The sequence below is a fragment of the Vigna unguiculata genome, chromosome 6, assembly GCF_037176805.1.
Source record: "Vigna unguiculata cultivar grain cowpea cultivar isolate G323 ecotype 2 chromosome 6, ASM3717680v1, whole genome shotgun sequence".
In the NCBI taxonomy this organism is placed as follows: Eukaryota; Viridiplantae; Streptophyta; class Magnoliopsida; order Fabales; family Fabaceae; genus Vigna; species Vigna unguiculata.
Genome location: NC_140797.1, coordinates 29163223 through 29171086, shown reverse-complemented (window position 1 = coordinate 29171086; position 7864 = coordinate 29163223). Strand labels below are relative to the sequence as shown.

At 35.9% G+C, this 7864-nt stretch overlaps 1 pseudogene; it reads right to left on the bottom strand.

The window, feature by feature from the left end:
* Positions 1–2074: 2074 nt before the first annotated feature.
* On the bottom strand, positions 2075–4925 carry LOC146885744 (uncharacterized; annotated as a pseudogene).
* Positions 4926–7864: the final 2939 nt, after the last annotated feature.

Below are 7864 nucleotides of genomic sequence, written 5' to 3'. Positions count from 1 at the left end.
GTTGAACAACAAAGCATATATATCGATGGGTGTTTGTCAAATAAATTAGTTTGCCAATTAATTGTCAAAATTCGGTAGGATCATCTAGCAACTCACCAGTATCAGCATTTAACTTGATAGTGGGTGAAGAAGGTGCGTTGATTGGTTTACATGTAGTGAGACCAAACTCAGATAAAATGTCAAGGAAATATTTGTGTTGATTGAGAACAAGACCCTGATGAGATCTAGCAACCTCAAAACCAAGAAAATATTTAAGATCACCAAGATCCTTAATATGAAATTGAGCATGAAGATAGTGCTTGACATGATTAATGAAGGATAAATCATTGTCGGCTAGAACAACATCATCAACGTATATCAACAATATTGTAAAAGAATGGTCCTTATTATGTGTGAAAAGTGATTGGTCAGTGGTGCTTTGAACAAAGCAAATGTCAACTTAGCATTCCACTGCATGTTGGTCTGACACAACTCATATAAAGACTTATGTAATTTGCAAACCATGTTGGGGGAGGATGATTTTAGCCTAGGAGGGAGATGCATATAGACCTCTTCATGGAGGTCACCATGTAAAAATGCATTGTCTACATCTAATTGATGGAGAAACCATTCAGAAGAGACAACAAAAGATGGGAGAAACCTAAGAGTAGTCAACTTCACAACTAGAGAAAAGGTTTCAAAAACGTCGATTGCCTCTGTTTGTGTGAAACCTTGCGCGACTAGGCGTGCTTTATGTTGTTAGATGGAGCCATATGCACGAGTTTGGTGCGGTAATCAATGACCAGGTTTTATTCCGTTCAAGAGTGATGAGTCATTATTTTCCTCCATTCCACTAGCCTTTGTGTACTCATTTGATAGTTGTTCAGTGCATAATTGTTTATCTTTAATGTGTTTTCATTTGTTGGGCTTGATTGGGCCACAATTCTGAATTTGGATTAATTTTACATTGCTTGGCCTAATTTTCGTTTTTAATTATTTTTAGGTATTTGGGTGAAACAATTTTGGAGCTTGGACATTAATATTCAGTTGAAGAGAGTTTCCACATCATTTTCATGTCATCTAAGTCAATGAGCCAACATTTGAGGCCCAATAGTGGCATTTTTGTAATTCTGAGTGGCAGAGTGGCAATTTTGTAAATAGTCGTGGCAAAGTTGACAAGACCACGAGAATTAGGTCTCTTGGCATGCACCAGCCGCACTTCTTCTTCTCCACTCTTCTTCAACCTCCATTTTTGATGTTTTCAAGCTTTGGAAGGTGACCCATGGAGGCACAAGCTAATTTTTCACGTTTTCCACTCGTTTTTCATGTTTTATGAGTCATGGACAACACCTATTGTTTGTATTCATGTTTTCTGCACCTTTGGTAACATTTATACTGAAGCATTTAGGGTTTTCTTGGTTGTTTTTATTCTTGCCTTTTTCTCTCCTTGCACATTTTCGTTTCATGCACCAATTTAAGTTTTCTGCACCAATTTATACTTATATGATTGGTTGAATTGCAAATTTTGTTGAACCCTAATTCGGATTCCATGAGGAACTAAGTTTACGTGTTGATTCTTTGCAGATAATGAATTGAAACCTTGAGATTAGTGTTTTGTTTGGTGGAGTTTTATTAATCTCTCCATTATGAATTTGCGTTTGGGTTTAATGAAGAAACCATTCTATTTTTGCTTAATTTGCAGAGTGGAATCATTGTGTTCATGCTTAGTGAAATGTAGTAAATTCATGAATGTGTGCATTGCTTAATTGCATTTGAGTTCGAGTTAATTTGCGCTTAGTAATTAATTCGGGTCTCATGAAAGTTAATATAACCATTTTGATTTGTAATCCGTGATTGGTGGATGTTCATTTGAAGTAAGGAATCAACGTTGTTTCTACATCATTTTTACACATCTACATTTAAGTTTACAATTGTGTGTTACATATGTAAATCTGCTAAACCCCCCGATGTTATATTGTTGTGTTCATCTGGAAATTGAAGCTTTGGACGAAAATATTGGTCATTGGGAGATGACTTGGTTCAACTTTCATATACTACATTTAATTTGTTTTAATTTGGTGGGGTACGAACTCTATCAAAGAGTTTGCAATTCAGCCATCATAGCCTTCCTCCAACATTCATGTTGGCTTGCTTCTTTGTAGGAAGAGGCATCAATTGTAGAAGAAATAGAAAGGCAAAAAGCAGTATGATTAGAAAAGCATTTGGAGTAAGATAAGTAAGAATCCATAGGATAAAGAATAGTAGAAGCATATATAGGTGATGAAGCATTGTTACAATGATAATTAGCTAGATAGGAAGGTGGCTTTCTTACTCGAGTGGGAACTTGTGCAACAAATTCAGTGGTTGGAAAGTGAACAGAACTTAAAGGTGCATCATATTTAGAAACAGAAACCTCATCATGTATAAGGGTAGTAGTAACAAGATTTGTTTCAAATTGTATAAAATTGGGAAAATGAGGTAGATCTATAATGTCCTTCACATTATCAGTGTGTGGGAAATTGTAATCCGCTTTGTCATATGGGAAATGTGTCTCATAGAAAAGCACATTGCGTGATATGAAGCATGATTTTTGGGTGAGATTATATAAAACATAACCTTTAATTCCAGTTTTAAAATCCAAGAAAACACTTTTAGAGGCTCTATTGTCAAACTTGGTACGTGCAACCTTGGTAGTAGAAGCAAAAGCTAAACAAAAACACGTAATAGATGTAAATCAAGTGGATTACCATGTACAAGTTCATAAAGGGATTTTAATTGTAAAATAGGAGCTGGTAATTAGTTAATAAGATAAGTGGCATGTTTTATGCCATAGGACCAAAAACATATCAGTAATTTAGCTTGAAAGAGTAAAGCATGACCAACATTGAGCAAATGTTGATGTTTTCGCTCAACAATCCCATTTTGTTGAGGGGTTTCAACACATGATACCTCATGTAAAATACCTTTGTTAGAGAAGAAATCATGTAAGAAAAACTCCCTTCCATTATCTAAACGAACTTTCTTAAGTTTGACAGAAAGTTATGTTTCTATTAGTTGAACAAAAGATGGTAGGATAGTTTTAACAGCAAACTTAGGAGTTAAAAAATGTGTCCATGTAAACCTTGTGAAGTCATCAACAATTGTTAAAAAATATTGAAAACCATCAAGAGAAGTATGAGAAACAGGACCCCATATATCTATATGGATTAACTCAAAAAATTTGGAAGCTCGACTATGACTGTGTGAAAAAGGTAATTTCTTTTGCTTTGCAAAATGGCAAGTGTCACATGGTGGTAAAGATTGAAACGGAATATCAGTATATATGGAAGATAAATGTTTCAACACTTTATGAGATGTATGGCCTAAGCGAAGATGCCACAACTGATTATTATCAATGGTCATTACAGAAGATAAATGTTCAGGAAAACAAGGCTTATGAGAAATGTGTCTATTCAAAATCGAGTCACTGAATTGTTATAGGTAAAATAAGCTATGTTGTTGTCTAGCTATACCAATCATCTAAAGGGGGGATGTCTGCATGATGAAACAGTGAGTGTCACAAAATAAAATCATGCAATTAAGAGTAGAAATGAGTTTAGGAATGGATATTAAATGAATAGAAAAATCCATTACATAAAAAGCATTTTTTAGAGTTAAAGAGCCAAGATGAATGGTGCCAACAAATTTTGCATATACATTAGTTTTATTTGGTAATTTTATAGGAATATTTGCGATAGAATGTAATGAAACAAAAAAAAATGAGGGACAAATATGATATGTGGCCCCACTATCTAAGATCCAATGAGAGTGATAAAAACCATCACCTGAAGAAGTCTTTGATGAAGTAGTGGTATGGTTGATGGAAGAAAAAGTATCCTTGGTCTATTGGAGAAGGGTCATGAAGGCTTGATATTGCTCTTTAGAGAATTGCAAGTGATCATGATTAGAACTTTCAACCAAGGAAGGAGATTGTGATGAGGTTGCTGAAGTTACGTTTGCCAAACTAGTCGAAGCATAGTGTTGGAAATGGTGCTACGAACAAATTTTCTATAGCCAGGAGGAAAACCAATACCAATAACAAGTATCTATGGTGTGATTGGTTTTCTTTCAATTTTCACAATATTTTGTATTGCGACTCGGAGGTTTGCCAGATGAACCATTCTTGTTTGAAGTTGATGTGCCTTTTGTGGAAGCAGTGAGAGCTATTGAATCTTGTGAAGAAAGATTGGTAGAAATACCAATAAATTCTCTTTCATGTTGCACAACCAAAGAAAAGCTTTTGACCAGTGTAGGTATTGGGTCCATCAACATAATTTGGGAATAAACGTGCGCATAGGTATCATTCAATCCACGTAAAACCGAATGACATGGTCATCTTCATGCTCTTTCTGAAGCTTAAGAAGAAGGCCACAAGATCAGGACATTAAACAAGAACAAGAAAGAACACAACGATACATTTCAAGTTCTTTCCACATGATTTTCAATCGAGTATAGTATTCAAAAATAGAAGAATCTCCTTATTTACAATTTTGAAATTGATCTTGAAGGTCAACAATGCGAAATTTGTCAGCATGGGAAAACCGATCTTTGAGATCCTTCCAAATTTCAGTAGCAGTCTCCATCCACATCACAGAATGCTTGATGGTTGGAGTCATGGATCGAGTGAGCCAAGAAATCACCATTCTATTACATCACTTCCAGGCATCATGTAAAGGGTCAGAGATTGGAGGATAAACAAAATCAGTGAAGAGGAATCTTTCTTCATTCTTGGTTTCTAAGGCAACTACCATTTCCCTTTCCCATTGGCAATAGTTTCTTCCAGTAAGAAGTGAAGTAACAAGAACAATCGCTTGGTTTTCGCCAGTATGGAGATAAAGAGGATTGGAAGGGTTGATAATGTGATCGGATGGTTGAATTTAAGAGGAATTTTGGCTTAGGGAAGCCATGGTTGATCATGGAAGGGGCGTGCAGAAGATGCAAAGGTATTTTAATCTGATACCATATTAGAGAAACAAATCTAATGATATGAAAAATGGATAAAAAGGTAAAGCCAGGAATATTATTGATCAATAACCACACAGAAAGTTGCAAGATACATTAATTATATACCCAACACAGTAACTGTGAAAAGAAACTAAAGATAACCATATACACTACAAAGTAACTGCAGAAAAAAAAATTATTAATAAATCTTGTCCTCAAACATGGTGCATGGACACTGCAATAGTTCGCGATGTAGTTGCGTTAACGTAGGTGGGTGATTTTAATGGTGGCTTAAATAGATGCATCCTTGAATGAAAGTTTTTTGCAGTGGTTCTAGGTTTTAAGGCAGATTCGTGGTGGTTCCCATGGCTGCAAGTGGCATGGCTACCGCTAGTGTTGAAGGTGGTGGAGCGCGGTTGCAGCAGATTTTGACGTTGTTGTGCGTTCGAGGTTTGAAGATGATGATAATGGTTGTAGGTGGACAGCGGAAAAAGGTGTGGTTCGTAGTTCGTAGCTGGCAACGGAGGTGCATGGTGGTGATGGTGATTCTATGGTGGCTCGCATAGATGGAGGCTTCAGTGGTGGCTGTCGTGATGGCCTAGGGTTTCTAGCTAGTGGAAGGTGTAAGACCCACTAATTTAAATAATTAAATAAATATGAATTTAATTAAATGAAGGTAGTAAAAGCCTTTATGGCATTAAATGTAAACTTTCATAATGTGGAAAAGTACTAGCTCAAATGGTTGAGAGTACTTTGATTGTGTGAGAGGACTTGGGTTCGAGTCCTATGTATGTCGTTTATGTGTTATTCATGTGATTTTATATTTTTATATATATGATCATGTTGTGGAATGATATGGTAATTAGATTATATTAGTTAGCATGAAATATAAACTTGCATGATGGTTTGGTATTGACTTGGCATTGCATGGTTGTGGGTTCAAGCTTTGGGAAACCCAAATTAACTTTCATTTTTGGCTATTTTAGCTTTGGCTTGGAATTTGAAGGGTTAAAGGAAAACCCTAACAGACATGGCAGCAAGGGTGGCTGAAAAACAGAAGGTATTAGGCCATTAAGTGATGATTAATGGTGGATTAATTGCTATTTTCGTTTTGGTGCAATCAAACCATATTAAGAGCACAATAAAAAGCTAATTAAGGGTAAGAGAAAGGGTTTGGTGAAGTTGTCATTGTGGCTGCAGAAGAGAGCACGAGTTTGTGAGTTTTGGTGAGTTTTGAGTGAGGTCTTGGGGGCTGAGTTAAGGGAAAGGTAAAGGAGTACATTGGTGATCAAGGGAGAGCTTGCAAGAGTCAAAGCTAAGCTAAGGAAATCCAGGTTAGGGGAGTTCCTATTGGTTGTTTTTAATTTTAATTACATGAAATTGTGGTGTATCAAGGGTTTGGGATTGTAATTTTATCTTTCTATCAGAGTTGGATTCGGGTTTCTAGAAATTTTCCAGAAACCGCCTAGTGGTCACGCGCGACCTGCCAGGCGACACACGCTACAAACCCAGTTTCTGGGTTTCCTCCATGAACTACCTGGCGGCAGAGGATGATCCGCCAGGCGACACGAACACAGTTATGCTATTTTTGACTGTTTTGATGTATTTTGGGTACATGTGATGTGGCCGTGATGTTTGTATGCTTGAATGCGAAATTCGATGAGTATGATCAACTGTGTATATTATTGTTATGTTAGAATGCATGACTTCTGATCTGATATTTGGGGTTAGGGTTGATGTTGGGGGTTGGAAACAGTTATGCATGATAGAAGTTCGTGATTGTCCACTGTTTGATGGAATGGGATTATTATATGACATATACATGTTTGTTGCCATGTATGAACATATGAAATTGTGTATCATGGGCTTGGTTGATGATCCTTTTGAGTTCCAGTTATGATTGTATGTGAAGGGGAATTATGCGGGATAAATGGTGTGTATGATGGGGATTAGTAGGTCAATGGGGTGTAAGGAACTTTAAACCTGGAATATAAAATGAGAATACATGGGAAGGTAATGATGGAGATATATGTGTTAAGCTAAACAAAGGTATGCATGCTGTTATAGACTGAAATTAATATAAAACTGGAATGTATGTGGTCCAGGTATGGTTAGATTAAATTATTGAGCAATAGTAATAGATAAATGATGATTGAGTTAGTGGAAAATATCATAATTGAGAAATGGTTTGAAATGGTGAGACTGGAAATATTTGGTAGTGTAATTCTATTTGAAACGTGATTGTATAAAGTCCAGGTGCAATGTGGTTCAAACTGCAGTGGTATGAACTATATAAACCTTAGATTGTATGATCAAAAGACTGAGAGTATGTGTGTCTATGATGAGTAACTTGATGGTATGTTTGAATGTATGTGATGTAATCTAATTATAGATTATGACTGGGGAAACCATGTTGTGCTATAATTTCATGTGTTTAAGGTCCATTGGGGTCTATTTTGGGTGCCAAAAACCAGTAGCATTGCGCTAATGGTATGGCGCTTGGTGTAACATCCCTAAAGAATATTACTTTTAAAAAAATATAAATGAATTAAATAAAACGTGATAATATTTATAATACCTCATTTATAATTACATGTTCCCAAAATACGGGAAAAATTAAATCACAAAGTTGCATACATTATAAATGTTCGCAATCCAAATTTATTACAAACTATAAAAGCTAAAATAGCTAATGTTCAAAAACATGAAAAATATTAAAAGATCAAAGTCTTCAAATGTCCCTATAATCTCGCTCTCTGCATTCAAGCGTCTCCTGGCTCACCTGTCAAATCATCTGCTCCTGGATAATAAATTATCCGATCATCGCCACACACAAATAGATAGGGTGAGCTATGCACAAATAAATATAAAATAAATATGACACCCATCCCAAGAATTAAAT